A 16,158-nucleotide genomic window follows, 5' to 3' on the forward strand; every position below is an offset into this window, starting at 1 on the left:
AATAAGATCTCTTTTTGAACTTCAATTCTGCTTGTGGGGAATGCTTATTTTTTTTCTTCCAGCATATTTTTAAAAATGAACATTTGGTAAATTTTGATATAAATAACTACCTGTAAATCATACGTGGAGTCAAGGTAATGCGCAAACCCATCACCCCAGAGAGGTATTTTCCCCTTTCTGGCCCTGCCTTTTGCCCTCTGCCTCCTGCTTTCCAGAGAGCCACTTACCTCCTTTCTGTGCTGCAGTTTAGTTTTTGGAGTTTTAAATAAATAAAACTGTATAGTTGATATTCTTTGTTGGCTAGCTTCTTTCACTCAGCATAATTATTCTGATAGCCACCCATGTTGTGTGTGTGGAGACTTTATTACTTATTGCTAAGTAGTATTTCACTGTGTGGATGGAGCACAATTGATGTATATTTATTCAGCTGTCGTGGTTGGGCATTCGAGTTGTCTACCATGAAGCGATCACAGATACAGCTGCCACGAGCATTCTTGTGCAGGTCTCAGGATATAACTTGTGTTTTCATTTGTCTTGGGTAAATACCTAGGAGTGGAGCAGCTGGGCTGTGTTTGCTGTGGTGCTGTGTATTGAGCCTAGGGCCTTGCACATGTGAGATAAGCGCTCTACCACTTCGCTGCACTCCTTTTATTCTGCTTAGAGACAGGATCTCCTTAAGCTGCACGGGATGGGCTCAAGTGTATTAGAATCTGGTCGCAGCATATCCTTGTCAGCGCTTGCTCTGATCATTCTGTTTGGTCTTAGACCTTCGAGGAAGGGGGGGTGCACCACGCCATAGTTCAGTTTGTGTCTCCTTACTACTGATGGTGCTGGGCATCTGTCATGGGCTTCTTTGCCCTCCCTGTCTTGGATGAAGTGTTGTTCTCTTGCTACTTCAGCAGTATTGAGTTAGTTCTTGATGTGGCGTACTCATGGTTCTTGTTGTGCTCTACATATGAATCCATCGTCAGGTGCATGGGAAAAACATGTTCTCCCACTTTATGGCTTGTCTTTCATTTTCTTTTTTTGAGACAGGGTGTCGCTATGCAGTTCAGACTGGCCTTGAGCTCACTTAGCCCAGGCTGGCCTCAAACTCACAGCAATCCTCCTGTCTCAGCCTCCCAAGTGCTAGGATTACAGGTGTGAGCCACCATGCCCGGCTATCATTTTCTTAAGAGCATATTTTGCAGATCTTGTGCCAGACATGGTGGCGCACATCTATGATCCTAGCACTCAGGAGGCTGAGGCAGGAGGATCACTGTAAGTTCGAGAGCAGCCTGGGCTACATAGTGAGATGCTGCCTCCAAAAAAAGAAAGAAAGAAAAGCAGATCTTGATTTTTGGTAAAGTTTGTCACTTTTTCTTGTACAAGTCATGTTTTTAGTGTAGGAATCCTTGCCCAAATCAAGGTCTCAAAGGTTTTCTTATGTGTTTTTTTCTCTTGACTATCAGGCTAGACCCCAAGGAGCGATCGAGACCAGCAGGACAGGCAGGATTGAAGCAAACAGAGATATCTTTATTTCAGGCTGGGTGCAGCCTGGGCCAAGGGTGAGAAAGCCATTGGCCCCGAACAAAGGAAAGGGGCCTATCTTATAGACTATTTTAGGTATGGGAGGGGGAAATTCCACTAAGGAAGGTGGAAAATTTAAGTTTCTCAGGGGTGATTGGTTGGTCTGGTGCCTCTGGGGGAGGGAAGTGCAGGAGGACATCGGCATGTTGCTGATTTACAACGTTGCATTCTGTAGACTTACGAGATTTCCTGTAAGCCTGAGAACCAGGCCTGGGAACCATCCTGATAAACAGATTTACTTTAGTCACTCCACTTGAGTGAGGGGGCTTCCTGTTTGAACGGACTGGTTGTCTGTCGGAGTTTTTCTCTTCAAGTTGGGCGGGGTACAATGTGAGGGACCTAACGCTGACAGATTTATAGTTTTTCATTTTACATCTATGTACAGGATCTATTTGATTTGACATTGGTATGTGGTAAGAGGTATCTTTTGGCTTCTTTAGTATAAAGCTATTTGTTTGACCGGCACCACTGGTTAGAGACTCCTCTCTTGTGAACCATCTTTGCTCCTGCATTGAGCATCAGCTGACAGGATAGCTGGCAGCTAGTTTGGGGCCCGTTCTATTCTGCTGATCTAGTTTTACATCACTGTGCCTGTCCCATAGTGTACAGTGAGGCTTGATGGCTCTGTAATAAATCTTAATTCAGGTAGCATGACCTCTCCAGATTTGTTCATTTTTATCTAAGTTAACTTTTGACTGTTGCTAAGCCATTGCTCTTTCCACTTGAATTTGAAAATTAACTCTTCATTCTCTACCAAACACTTTCCCATCCGAGTTTTCATTGGGCTTTGGTTGAGTCAACAGTTCAGGTCTTAGCTATAGGGAGTCTTCCAGCCCAGAGACTGGCAGGCGCCTCCCCACTTTCTCAGGTGTCTCAGAGACACAGCGCCTCTCCTGCTCACGATCTGTGGGCAGAGGACAGACTTGGTTTCTGCTGTCTTTCCAGGAGTGTGTGTAGAGTGAGCTTCCCTAGAGGGTAGAGACACTGTCTGCCTCCAGGGCAGTGGACTTGTTTACCAGCTTTTCTTGCAGTTCTGGGGACTGAATCCAAGGCCTTTGCACTGAGCTCAGAGATAATGTTTCCCCTAGGGCACAGGGCAGGACTTCTAGTTAGTCGGGCAGACTAGCCACTCGTGTAAGGGCTTAGGCCGCGCTGGCTGTGGTTTCCTCTGCTGTGATTCAGCCTCTAGCCTGTGTGGACCTATGGCATTGGCTCCTGAACCAGCACACGTGCTGAATGATACTCAGGCATGGTTGTGGTTGAAAGTTCTTTGTCTCAGATGCAAGAATCAGTGTCTTGCCGGGTGTGGTGGCGCACGCCTATAACCCCAGCCCTCAGGAGACTGAGGCAGGAGGATTATTGCGAGTTTGAGGCCAACCTGAGCTACAAAGTGAGTTCAAGACCAGCTTGAACTGCATGGATGAGACCCTGTCTCAAAAAGACCAAAAAAAAAAAAAAGAATCAGTGTCTTGTCAGCATAGTCACACACATCTGTAATCCCAGCACTCTGGGAGGCTGAGGCAGGAAGATCACCTGTGTGAGCCCACCCTGGGCAACTTAGCAAGTCTCTGTCTAAAAAAAGAAAAAAAAAAGAAACTAAATAAATAAAATCTTAAGTCCTGGGCATGTAGCTAAGATTCAACTCAATGTACCTAAAAAGAAAAAAAAAAAAAAAAATGTATGTTTTCTGCCAGCATCAAACTGGCAGTATGTTTTCTGTTCAAACTACAGCAGGTCCCTTGTCAGCTCCCAAGTAGAGCAAACCCCAGAGGTTCCCCAGTTTGAGGACAGGTCCAGGAGCTAAACTTGTATTCCATGATAATGCTCCACCCTCAGGGCTGACTACTTGATCGGACAGCTTTTCTTTGGAATCGTGAAGTGAGTGGGGGTTTCTGCTGGCAGAGGAGAGTGGCGGTTTCCAGGGAGGGCGGTGGTGAGAGGGAGGGAGTCGTTGGACGAGAAGACCCTGCTGAGTGCCAGTCACAGCTGTAAGTGCTTCACGTCACGCGAGTGCCCTGTCGGGCCCCCTTTAAGGCCAGGTGAGGTGTTCCTGTTTCTGTTTCGTAGATGAGAGGCCGAGACACACAGAGGCAAAGTTGCTTGCTGTTCTTTGTCTGTTTGCTTTTGGCAGTGCTGGGGATAGAGCCCAGAGCGTCACACATGCTGGGCAAGCAGTGTGCCCCTTCGCTAGTCTCTGCCACCGCAGCTGGGCCTCAGCTCTGCCTGGTTCAGCCCTGACCCCACACCAAGCTACTCGCTCTCTGCGCAGCACGCAGTGCCTCAGGAGGGAAGCCTTTGATCTGGGTGATGGGTCCTTCCAGCTGCCCCTGGGCCAGGCTTTGCTTGGCTTTGCAGTGACAGCTGCCCGGAAACAGAATGCTCGAGTCTGTTCAGGCTGCCTTGCTGCCCGCGATACCTCAGCAGCCTTCTGCAAGCTATTCTTCTCCTCATAGGCGAACTTTCTAGCCTTGCTGTTCAAGAAATGTTCCTGGGGTGAGTGAAAATTGTGCGCATCCTCGTTCACTCAGCTCTGTCAGCAGAAAGCAACCCAGGAGTTGCCCTTCTGGACACTTGGTAGAGATCGGGGTCTTTGATGTGGTGGGGCTTTCCTGCTTTAACTTGGAGTCCAGAGCAGCTGGGGTAGTTGTTAAACTGTCTGAATGCAACTTTCTGCTTCCAGGGCCTCACAGGCTTTCTTACCATGCAGATAAGATAATCTCCTTCTTTGAAGACGGGAGCATGGCCCAGAACCTACAAACCCATTGCGAGGTCATCTTACTTGGTATCTTCATTATTGTTCGTGCTAAAATCAAATAAAAAAAAGGCCTCAGGCCCATGGCGTTTGACTGCTAGTTATGTATTAAATTACTTTAACTTTAAATTTGGTCCAAAATTTTGTTATGTGTTTTAGAAAGGTGAGTACGTGTTTTATCACAGGATAGGAAAATAGGAGCAAAATAGTTTCCTGAAAAATTTTGTGTGCTCCTTGACACTGGCATGTTCAGGAGCTCGGCGGTCATGGCTGCTTAGGGCCAGGAGAGGATCTAACACCGGCTGCTTTTAGGTAGATCAATTTGATGAAACTATACGAGACTCTTAAAGAATCTTAATTTTTAGAAGATCTGGAAGAAAAGATCTTGTTATCCCTCACAGTAAATTCCTACTTTCTCCATTTCCCATTAGGAAATTTGATGTACTTAAAGAACACAGACTTTACACTCACTAAGCCCAGATCTGAGTGACTGCTTTTGTACTTAGCTAACCTTTTAGCACCCTGCTTTTCTGATCTGTAAAGTAGAGATTTCTACCTCCAAGTCTTAAAAGCTAATAGTAGTAGGTATCAAATAGGTGTTCATTTTCCATTTTATTTCTAATCTAAGTTTTGGTGCTACAGTGGAAACTCACTTCCTTTATTTTGCTTTGCCTAGAAGTTACTTCTGAGCATCCAGACCTCTGTAATGCAGGCTTTGGGGCCAGCTGTTCATCATCCCTGACCAGATCCTCTCCCTTCTGTTAACCTTTGCTGCATTTCATTTTCCTCCTTTATTCATCTACATGGCTGGCTTTTTCCCAGGCTTGGCCCACATTCTTCACATTCCTCTTAAGCCACAGAACTGGCATAGAACGCTAGCAAATAGCTGACAAGGACAGAGTGTATTGGGATGGTGGCCACATGTTATGTAACTGCTAATGCAAACAGTGTTATGATCACCCTGGTAGTTGTGCTGCCGTGTTTCCTGCCTGTGTCACAGTGCCGAGCGTGTGTGGAGGCATGTGCTCTCTGTCTGACATCTGAGTGATACGAAGCAGTGACCAAATTCTACCAGACTTGTGTTCAGCAGACCTTCCTCCCAGGCCCCAGACCAGCTGTCTGTTTAGCATCTCCACGTGGACAACTAATGAATGTAGACTGTTCAGACCAAACTCCTAGTCTTCCCCCACCAGCACTACCCAGGGCCTTCCCAGTCTCAGCTGATTACAGCTCTGTGTTCTAATTTTTCAAGCAGTTAAAAACCTTCCGGGGATTCTTGGCTCCTTTTTATCTCTCATAACCCACACCCAGTATGTTAGGGAATCCTGATGGCTCTGCTTTCAGAACATACCAGGATCAGATCACAAGTGCCGCTCCCTCCAGGCCATGGGTTGGGAGTAAGGGGTGTGGAGGAGTAGACTCCTGCCATCTCTCCTCACTGAAAAAGGTGTTGGGTGGGGCCCAGAAAACATTTTAAAAATGTTCCTTGGAGCTAGAAAAACATCGTTATATCCAGAGCAGTAAAGCCACGTGGAAGTGGAGGACAGATGTTAACAGAGAACTGAGCTTCTTCCTCAAACTTGACCTTTAGTTTTCATGGTTCACAGGGCATAGGGAACAGAAACCAAAGCCAGGGTCTACCCAGTGATAGTCTAATAGGGAACTCCCAAGGGTGCTTCTAGCAGTGTAAGGGTAAGGCAAAAACCCCAGGCCCCAATCTGTGGGTTCTGAGGAAAGTGACTTGCTTTGACCTGGAATTGAGCATAGTGGTGGGGGGGAGGGAGGTATCTCCTGAAAATTAGTAAGCATAGGCTGATTCTCATGGAGGCTTGAAGCTTTATGTTAAACCACCTGGGAGGCCCTTGTGAGGGTTAATTTTGTGTGTCAATCTTACGGGCCATGGGTGTCCAGACATTTGGTCAAATGTTCTTGGGTATCTACAAGGGTACTTCAGGGCAGGTTAACAATGGAGTCAGTGGACTCAAAGAAGCAGATTGCACTCCCTGGTATGGTGGGCCTCTCTCAGTCAGTTGGCCACATGAGAAGAACAGAAACGCTGAGTAAGAGGCAGCTCTTTCCTTCTTGGTTACTTGTGCTGGGACACAGTATTTTCCTACCCTTAGATTCAAATGCAGCAGCTCTTGTTGGGTCCCAGGCCTTCTGCCTTTCAGCCTGGAACTGTGTATCAGCTCCCCTAGGTCTCCAGCTGGCTGGCTGCCTGACTGCAGATCTTGGGATTTGCAGGCCTGTGATTGTGTGAGCCAATCTTCATAATGAATCGCTTTATCTCTGTCCGGCTGCCAATCCGTCCATTCATCCATTCTCACGTCCTCTTGGTTCTGTTTCTCTGGAGAATCCTGACTAATGCAGGTCCCATTTAGAGAAAAATGTAAATCCTTTCTGGAAGATTCTTTGACTTTTGCTAGGTCCTTAAAGAATTCTTACAGATAGTATCCCAAGGTCCATGCTCAAATCTTAAAATTACAAAAAGAAGGGCAAACATTATCAGTGACAGCCAGCAGAAACAATAGGCTTGCATCATCAGACCTGCAGAAGGTTTCAGTAATGGGGACTAGCAGGCCAATATAAAAGAAGTCAGTTGTTCCCCGCCGCCCCCCGCCCCCCGGTACTGGGAATCGAACTCACAACCTCGCACTTGCCAGGCAGGCGCTGTGCCGCTGAGCTAAATTCCTAGCCCCAAGAAGTCAGTTTAATATATGTAAAGAACTAATATGAGTCTGGGAGTACAGCACAGCGGTAGAGTGTGTGCCAAGCCCCAGCTTTGATCCCAAGCGCTGAGAAGCAAAACAAAAACAAAACCCAGAAGGGATTAACCTATGAATAAAGAGTTCAGAGATCTGAAAAAAGATCAAATAATGTTTCTAGAAACAGGCATTATAGTTAGTTGCAATTATAAGTTTACTAGACCAATTTAATAGCAGATTGTACATAGTTGAAGAGATAAGCAAATCAATAGATCTGCAGAAATTTGGTAGAATGAAGTACAAGAGACAGAGATAGATGCCATGAGCAGATAAGAGATACGGAGTAGCCGGGCATGGTGGCACATACCTGCAATCCCAGCACTCAGAAGGCTGGGGCAGGAGGGTCATTGCAAGTTTGAGACCAGCCAGGACTACAAAGTGAGCTCAAGGCCAGCCAGAACTGCATAGCGAGACCGTGTCTCAAAAAGACAAAAAAAGAAGAAAAGAAAAGAGAAAGGTACAGAGGAGACACTTAAGAACTCATCCTACCACCAATCAGTGTTGTGGAAATACAGGCATGTGAATGGTACAGAAGTGACATTTGAAGAGGTAAAGGCTGGGAAATCTTTCACACTGATGAAAGAACCAAACCTTAATTTGAGAAGTTCACCTAGTTGTAAGCAGGATCAATCAAGGGAGGCACACCTAGACATCACCATGAGATGCAGAATAAAGGTGGAGAAGATCCTCACAGCTGTCAACCTGTGGGGGACCGTCACACTGACTGTCCCCCGTAACAGCAGCAACACACTGGCTTCATGTAAGAGAAGATAACTGGCACTCCAGTTTGTGTACACCTTTCTCCTCATGTCTTTCACGAGCAAGGGTGAAGTAAAGACATTTCAGACAAACAAACCGGAGTCTATTACCTATCGGCTCTCCCACTGCGCAGTTCTAAGGGATGTCTTTCTGGAGGAGGGGCTGTTCCCGTCTACTCTGCTTTGGGGAGTTTGGCTCTTCTAGATCTCACATGTGGGATCATGCAGTATTTAGTCTGCGTCTGGCTTATTTCACTTACAGTTCCCATGGAATTCAGGGTCTTTACACAGAGCCACATCTCCAGCCTTTTAAATGTTTATATCTTGGCCATTGAGTAATACTGCATCACACACAGGGTACAGAGGTCTCGTGGAGGTCCTGAGTGCATTTCCTTTGGGTGTACTGTATAATCAAAAGTGAGCAGATGCCGGGCATGGTGGCGCATGCCTGTAATCCCAGCACTTAGGAGGCTGAGGCAAGAGGATCGTTGGGAGTTTGAGGCTAGCCTGGGTTACAAAGTGAACTCAAGGTCAGCCTGAACTGCATAGTGAGACCCTGTCTCAAAAAGACCAAAAAAAAAAAAAGTGAGCACACAATAATTCTGTTTTTAATTTTTTAAGGAACCTCATACTCTTTTTTTCATAGTGACTACATCAAGTTATATTCCCAAGAGTAGGACACACAGGCTCCCTTCCTCCACATCCTCACCAACATTATCTTGTTTGATTGTCTTTTTAATTTGAAATAGTATCTCCCTGTGTTGCCCAGGACAGCCTTGAACTCCTGGACTCAGGTGAGCCTCCTGCCTCAGCATCCTGAGCGTTGTCTTAGTTTTTTTGGGTTTTTTTGTTTGTTTGTTTTTGTTTTTATTTTTTTAGTAATAGACATCCTGACAGGTATAAATGCTATCTTATTGTGATTTTGTGTTTTATGTCCATGAGCAGAGATCACTCTTTCATGTACTACATGTTGGCTGCCTTAAATATTTTGGAAGAATGTCTACTCAGGTCTGTTTCCCATTTTTAATTGGGTTATTTCTTCTTATGTAGTTGAATGAATTCATTATGTATTTTGGATATTAACCCCTTTTCAAACGAATGGTTTATAAACGTTTTTCCCATTCTTTAGGATGCCTTTTCATTTTTTGTTTCCTCTTCTCTGTAGAAGCTTTTTAGTCTGATGTAATTGCATTTGTTTATTTTTGCTTTTGTTGCCTGTGCTTTTGGTGTCATATCCAAAAAAAAAAAAATCATTACCGAGACAAACAGCAAGAAGCTTTTTTTCCTGTATTTTCTTCTAGGAGTTTTAAAGTCTCAGATTTTGTTTCTGTCTTCAATTCATGCTGAGTTGCTTTTTACATATGGTATAAGGTAAGGATCTAGTTTCATTCTCTTTTTTTTTTTTTTTTTTTGCCTTTTTGAGACAGGGTGTCATTATGCGTTTCAGGCTGGCCTTGAGCTCACTTTGTAGCCCAGGCTGGTCTGGATCTCACAACAGTCCTCCTGCCTCAGCCTCCCGAGTGCTTATAGGCATGCACCACCATGCCCAGCTTGTAATATAATTTGAAATGAGAAAGTGGGATGCCTGCTTTTTTCTTTTTGCTCAAGGATACTTTGGCTTTTAGGGGGTCTTTTGTGGTTCTGTATAAATTTTAGATTTTCTTCTATTTCTATGGAAAAATGCTCTTGGAATTTTGATAGGGAATACATTGAATCTGTGAATCACTTTGGGTAATATGGACATTTTAGCAGTATTGACTTCTTAATTTTTTTTTTTTTTTTTTTTTTTTTTTTGAGTTCTGTAGTTTCTTTTCAACTCTAGTCCAGGCTGGCCTTGAGCTTACAGTGATCCTCCTGACTCAGCGTCCCAAATGCTGGGATTATAGTTGTGTGCCACCAACACCCAGCTCAGTATTAACTCATGCAATTCATAATATGGAATGTTGTCCCATTTATTTGTGTCTACTTTATTTTTTTATCAGGGCTTTATAATTTTCAGTTTCTGGGGAAGAGAACTTTAACCTCCTTGGATGACAGTTCCTTTTATCAAATGCCCACCTGCCTGCTCCCCTCAGCTTCGGCCTCGGCTCTCCCTGCTGTAGGAGGCCCGTGCAGCTCGAGCTTGGGGAGAGACTGTGTCTAGTTTTCCTTCTGCCGGGGTGACCGTGAAGCAGTATTCATCCTGCTTGCTATGCAGTTTCCTACCTCAGTTCTGGCTTTGAGTTCCAGCTCTGACCCAAGCCTGTGGGTCCCCTGTGAATCCAGGCCACCTCCTTCCAGGTGGCTAGGTCTCCCTGCCACCACCTGCCTGCCCACAGTCTACCCACCTCCGGTCCAGCACTGAATGAAGACACCTTTTTTTTAGGCTTGCTCCCTGCACAGAGCCCTCAGATCCATTTCCATAGCCAGCCTGGGACCAGATCCCCAGGATGAGGGCTGGGGAGCTGGCCCTGCCTTCGTTTCTGTGGTGCTGTTGCCGGGATGGGCTGAGTCTGCTCCCTCCCCTCCCTGCTTGAAGTAGGGCTCAGTTGCAGGCTCTCGGGTGCTGACTCCAGGAATTCCAGACCCTTGGGCCATGGACTGTTAGGCTTGACTCTAAAGCGTGCTGTGGCCCTGTTCCTGGCCTCCAGGAGAACAGCTAACTGCTCTCCCAGTTGCCAGAGCCAAGACGGGGGTACAGCGACAAGGGTCCTTCATCTTGAGATCATCCTCACCCCTTCGCAAGCGGCATGGCTTTTTCTCAAATTTAGGGTAACCCTAGCATCTTCTGTGTCCTGCTTCTGTTAAGCAGGCTTGAGCATCACTTTCCCTGAGCGAAGCCTGTGCGCCCCTCCCCATGTGGGGTTCAGCATCTTTTCCTGTGCCACCCAAGCCTCAAAAGTTCTCTCCCTGTCTCTGTCCTCTGTGCAGAAGAAGAGCCCCAAGGAGGCAGGCATCTGAGACAGGATGGACTCTGGTTCCATCCAGCCACTATCTGGAATCTGGTTATCACCTATGACACAGAGAAAGGCCGAAGGGTTTGGTAACTAGTGCAGATTTAGTTTATGCCTTCAGAATTCAATTCAAATACATACATTTTAAGGCTGCCATATGCCTTATGATTCTAGTAAGCTGCCTCTTCACTACACATTAGGTAGCCATATGATAGAGAAACAAATTTTTTTTTTGGTACCGGTAATTAAACTCAGGACCTTGCACTTGCCAGGCAGGTGCTTATGCCACTGAGCCATATCCCTGGCCTGAAAAGCAAAATATTTAACATAAGATTTTTACTGACAAAGATTTTCAACATAAATGTTTTATCATACTGATCTAACATTTCTCCAGATAGTTTTGCATCTGCAGAAGGTTTAGCCCGTTAGTCCAACAAATACAATGTTTGTCTTAAAAACAATAACCCTTCAACATTATTCATGTAAAATTGTCATTCAGGAGATCTGCTGGGACAGAGTGGTCATCTTTCCACAGGAGAGTGCTGGGATCCAAACTCATACAGCAGTCTAAACAGGAATCATAAGCTAAGTGTTTGCATTTTAGCTGTTGATGGCATTGAGGGGTCAAATGACTGTTCCATGTGTTAGAGGATGTCAAAAAGACACTTGGCTTATGCATTTCCAGTCCAGCAAGCTGAGAGCGATCTAAGTTTACTGTGGTTTGATCAGGACATAACTAACTCACAGGCGTATTTAGAAAGGAATATGTTTGCATGGGAGGTTTAGTTAGTGTGGGGCATGCTTGATTTGTGGTCACCATGAAGAAAGTTCTAATGGAACTATACTAAAAGTAGTTGGAGATGAGAATCTTGGAGCTCCCACAGTAGCATCTGGAATGGGTTTAGGAGGCATTTATGTGTGGACATTAGTCATACGGGATGAGATTCATTTGGGGCTGTTGGTGCTTTCATATGTCTGGATCATTTTTTTTTTTGTACCAGGAATCGAACTCATGACCCTGTGCTTGCCAGGCAAGCACTGTGCCACTGAACTATATCCCCGGCCCTTGTCTGGATCATTTTCGATCTCATTTCTTTTCTCCTCCTCCCTCTGATCCTCTTTGCCAACTCCAGAAATCTTCCTTCTAGTTTCCTGTCATTCTTAAAGAAGTGACCAGGTATAGACCAGCACCATGGAGAATGTCATACAGTGAGGCTCAGGGGCTTGGGCAGGTGTGTGCTGAAGGGCCAAGCCCCCAGTTAGGTGAGAGGGGTCTCAGCATCAGCAGGTGGGCTTCATCCCTCTCTTGCTGTGTAGGGCCTGGTTCTGGGTCTCTTCAGTTCTCTGATACTCTAAATTGTCACCTGTAAAGTAGAAGTACAAAGCCATTTCTGTGTATTTGGCTGTGTAATGGTTGTAATGCAGTGGTAAGTGGAAATGCTCTATAAATGTTTTTTAAAAGAGAGAAAATAGTTTTTCGATAATAGCATGATTATTGGAGCCAAATATAAGCCAAAGGTCAAGAAAATAAGAATAGAGACAAACCTTTGACAAGAGAGATGGTAGAGTAGAGAATTAGGAACCAGGGGCACCTGAGGAGCAGAGAGAAAAGAAATAAGGAGCGTGCCCTGGGAGGGGTGGGCATAAGAGTAGAGCTTGGTATATTTGTTTAAGGGTAACTAGATTGTGATTTTCAGATTTTCAATTTATAATGGAAAAGAAGAATTAATATATTTTATTTTAAAACATTCTATAACCTTAGTATTTTCTTGGGTTGGCGTTAACTGTTTTATAGTTCATTCATAAATAGTGCTTTCTTCTATGGCATAGTAGATTACTAAAATGTAATATTTGATCCATTTTTGGTGTTTTATTTTAATGTAGGCCACAAATATCATAATGATTTTAATCACTCTTTATGAATTCTGCATTCTTTTGGAAATAATATCATTAGGTGTTCTTCATGAACTCACTGTTGAAAGAGCTGGGTGCTTAGGATTATCGTCCTTTATAAGATTATTGAGCTTGAGCTAATTAAATGCCTGTGTGATTTGTAGTTTGTCAATTGTGAACACGTCTTACTGATGACAATCTGAGTTATATAACCTCTTGGAAACCCTTTCTACTCAGATATCAAAAGAAACTACAGGAGGTGACAGTTGGAGTTAACATTTATCAAATGTTTGTTGGCTGTACTGTGGTATTTCTTGGACATAAATAAGCCATTTTAAGTGCTAAAATTATAGGAAAAAATTTAGAGCTCTCAAAGTCTTGTGTTTAGAGGAAGTCATGGCTGGGGCTGGAATGGACAGCTGGAACATCTTCTAGACTTGCCCCTACCCTTCCCAAGCTGAGTGTCCTGCCAGACCAGAAAAGCACAGAGCAGAGATGGCCATCCAGGGGAGGGCCCCCCATCGCTGAGCTGGAGGCTGTGCAGGTGAGGTGGCTTTTGTTCTGTGGTTACAGGTTCTTGGTCTTTCATGCAGTTGTGTCACATCATAGCACCCTAAGGTTATAGAGCTGTTTTGTCTGACATGAAGCTATCTGCTGGTTAATGGTAAGGGCAATACAGTTCCTGGATCTACTGCAGCTTGGACTAGGGCCCACTTTGCCTTGCTTCTGTGACTTCTGTTGTTGTGCCTGTGTGGAATGGACACTGTGGGTGGCTTGTCTGGTATCCTTTGTTCTCCAGGGCTCACATATGACTCAGGAAAGAGATATTAAACTCCAGGAGGGTCTTTGGGAAGGAAAGAGAATGTGTGTGCACGTGCACGTGCACACACACACACACACACACACACACACACACACACACACACACACACACACACACACACACACACCATGCCCTGGCGCTCATGGTGGAGTCTCCCTCCCTAGAGACTGGAATTTAACTGGTCTGGAGCAGGGCTGAGGTATCAGGGATTGTGGTCTCCCCAGAGGATCCTAACATATGAGACTGGGCTGAGAGTGGAGCATTGGAGTGGCAGTCCTATCATCCTTCTGTCAGTCCCTGACCAGAGGTGGACACATGTCCTCTGTTGCTCCATCCAGGTCAAGGGATGGGGCAGGTTTCTGTCACGGAGCTGAGCAGGGAAGTGTGGGGCTCTGCCTGCTGATGCCTTGGAGGGCAGAGCACAGCAACAAGAACCCCTGGATCACACCCTACATCTGCATTGCAGCTATGTGTGATAGTAAATGTTACTGTTTCAACCACTTTGAATTGCCGGCTGATTCTTTCAGCTGAAGCTTTTGGCCTCAGAGTTTTCATACAGTACAGTAATTAAGTTACCTAAATTAATTCCAAGTCTATTGATGCACAGGATAAAGGGATACAGAGAAGTTCTGATAGTTGGAGGTGATATCTGCATTTGCTTAAAGACAGCATCATCTTGCTTTGCCTTGCTTAACAAAATGTGAGGATAATCCAGTGGGAGCTTCAGGAGACTAGCGATGCTGTGCCTGTGGGAGGGCGGTGGCTGCCATGAGCTGTTGATCTGAGCATGTGTGCCACACCAGCTCCTCATCTGAAGCATGTGATGAAGACAGCCCCTTCAGGGCAGTAATAAGGATTTGGATGCCATGGCCCACTTGCTTTTAGGAGGCTGGGCCTGGCTGGAAGAGGCAGTTGCTGGAGGCATGGTCTGGAAGGTTCATATCCCTCCACTGCTCCTCCCTTCTCACTCTGTCTGCTTCCTGTCCATGCCAAGAGCAGCTCTCCACCAGGCCCCTCGACCACGCCATCCTGCCTTGGAGCCAGTTGTCCATAGACTGAAACTGCTACAAACCATGAACCAGAATCAACCTCTCCTTCCTTACACTGTGGGTGTTTTATCCCAGTGATGAGGGATGTAATTAAGACAGAGTTGATCTTTGCGGAGCAGTCAGTGTACTGCCTGGTCATAGGATGATGTTGAACCATGTAAAACTGGCCTATTTGTCCAGAGAAGACTTGTAAAAGTCATAATTTCATGTGATTTACCAAATAATTCCTCTAATAATGATAGCTGCTATTACTAAAATAGGTGGATTTGGGAAGCGAGTGTGTCATCAACATAATTACTTGACTTCAAATAATGTTCATGGAGAGTTTATTTTCTTTTTCTTACTGAGTTAGCCTTGTTTTACTTTTTTTGCATGACTTAAGACCTTAGCCAAAGGAAGGGTCTACACATTGAATTTTCAAGCTTGTGCAGAGCATTCCCTCTTAGGACTACTTAAATAGTAATTTTATCATTTAGAAAACACTCAACATCACTAAGACTGGGAGTTCATCCATGAGCCAATAGTGGTAGCTCATGCCTGATCCAGCAGTCCCAGGTCAAAGCACTCCAAAGCCCACAGCTTTTTGACCACTGGCGATGCCAAAGTGGAAAATTCCACTCCTGACCTCAGGTGACAGGTTGCAGTCAAGACACAGGCTGTGTGCGTAAGGTGTATATGAAATGTGAGTGGATTTCGTGTTTGGACTTGAGTCTTACCTCCAAGATCTCTCATCCCACACCCCACCCCCCAACCTGAGATCTCAAGCACTTCTGATAAGGGATACTCAACCTGTACTGTTTTGCAGGCTGTTTATTTTCAAGTCTCTGGTGACATGGGTTGTGTTTTGCAGTGAACAGAGACAGAAGCACACATGACTATGAGGCGCTCACTTTTGCACTCACAGCATGACAACCTGTAGCCTGCAGCCTTCTCTTACCGAGTTTCATTTCATCTTCAAACAGGAGGTGCTGAGCGTTCGTGCTGTAGAGGCCTCCACAGCCCTGCAGCTTATGAGTGGGGAGCTTCTGCAGACCTGAGCTCAATGCCTGGCTGTACACAGCTGGTGCTTATTGATGATCAGAAAGCTGCAAAACTGATGCTGTCGTCCTGCCTCGTAGGCCCCTGGAGGGAGGGCCCCCGGTGCACGGGGAGCCACGGGCGGGGAGCTCCAGTCTTTGGACCGGCGGCTCACTCCCTGCCTCGTAGGCCCCCGGAAGGAGGGCTTCCAGCGCACAGGGAGCCATGGGCGGGGAGCGCCGGTCTTCCGGCTGGCTAGCTTCCTCCCTCGTAGGCCCCCGGAGGGAGGGCCTCCGGCGCATGGAGAGCCACGGGCGGGGAGTGCCAGTCTTCAGACCAGCGGCTTACTCCCTGCCTCGTAGGCCCCCGGAAGGAGGGCTTCCAGCGCACAGGGAGCCATGGGCGGGGAGCGCCGGTCTTCTGGCTGGCTAGCTTCCTGCCTCGTAGGCCTCTGGAGGGAGGGCCCCCGGCGCATGGGGACCCACAGGCGGGGAGCGCTGTTGCGCGCTGGCCCTTAGGCCGGCCGCCGCCGCTCAATTGAGATTTATCATGACACAGAGAAACAGTGACACAATTGGCCCACCATGCACCAACTGCAG

General features: G+C 46.0%; 1 protein-coding gene and 1 long non-coding RNA gene across 5 annotated transcripts in view; both read left to right on the forward strand.

Annotated features, from left to right (window-relative positions):
* Window positions 1-16,158, forward strand: part of Hsf2bp (heat shock transcription factor 2 binding protein) — a 94,467-nt gene that overhangs the window by 58,590 nt on the left and 19,719 nt on the right. The gene's annotated exons all lie outside the window — the stretch shown is intronic.
* LOC102030275 lies at window positions 3,632-4,415 on the forward strand. Its single transcript, XR_259624.1, has 2 exons — window positions 3,632-4,062; window positions 4,250-4,415. It is a non-coding gene; the product is annotated as an uncharacterized LOC102030275 (long non-coding RNA).

Source organism: Chinchilla lanigera, unplaced genomic scaffold (assembly GCF_000276665.1).
Source record: "Chinchilla lanigera isolate Chin_1 unplaced genomic scaffold, ChiLan1.0 scaffold00006, whole genome shotgun sequence".
Lineage (NCBI taxonomy): Eukaryota > Metazoa > Chordata > Mammalia > Rodentia > Chinchillidae > Chinchilla > Chinchilla lanigera.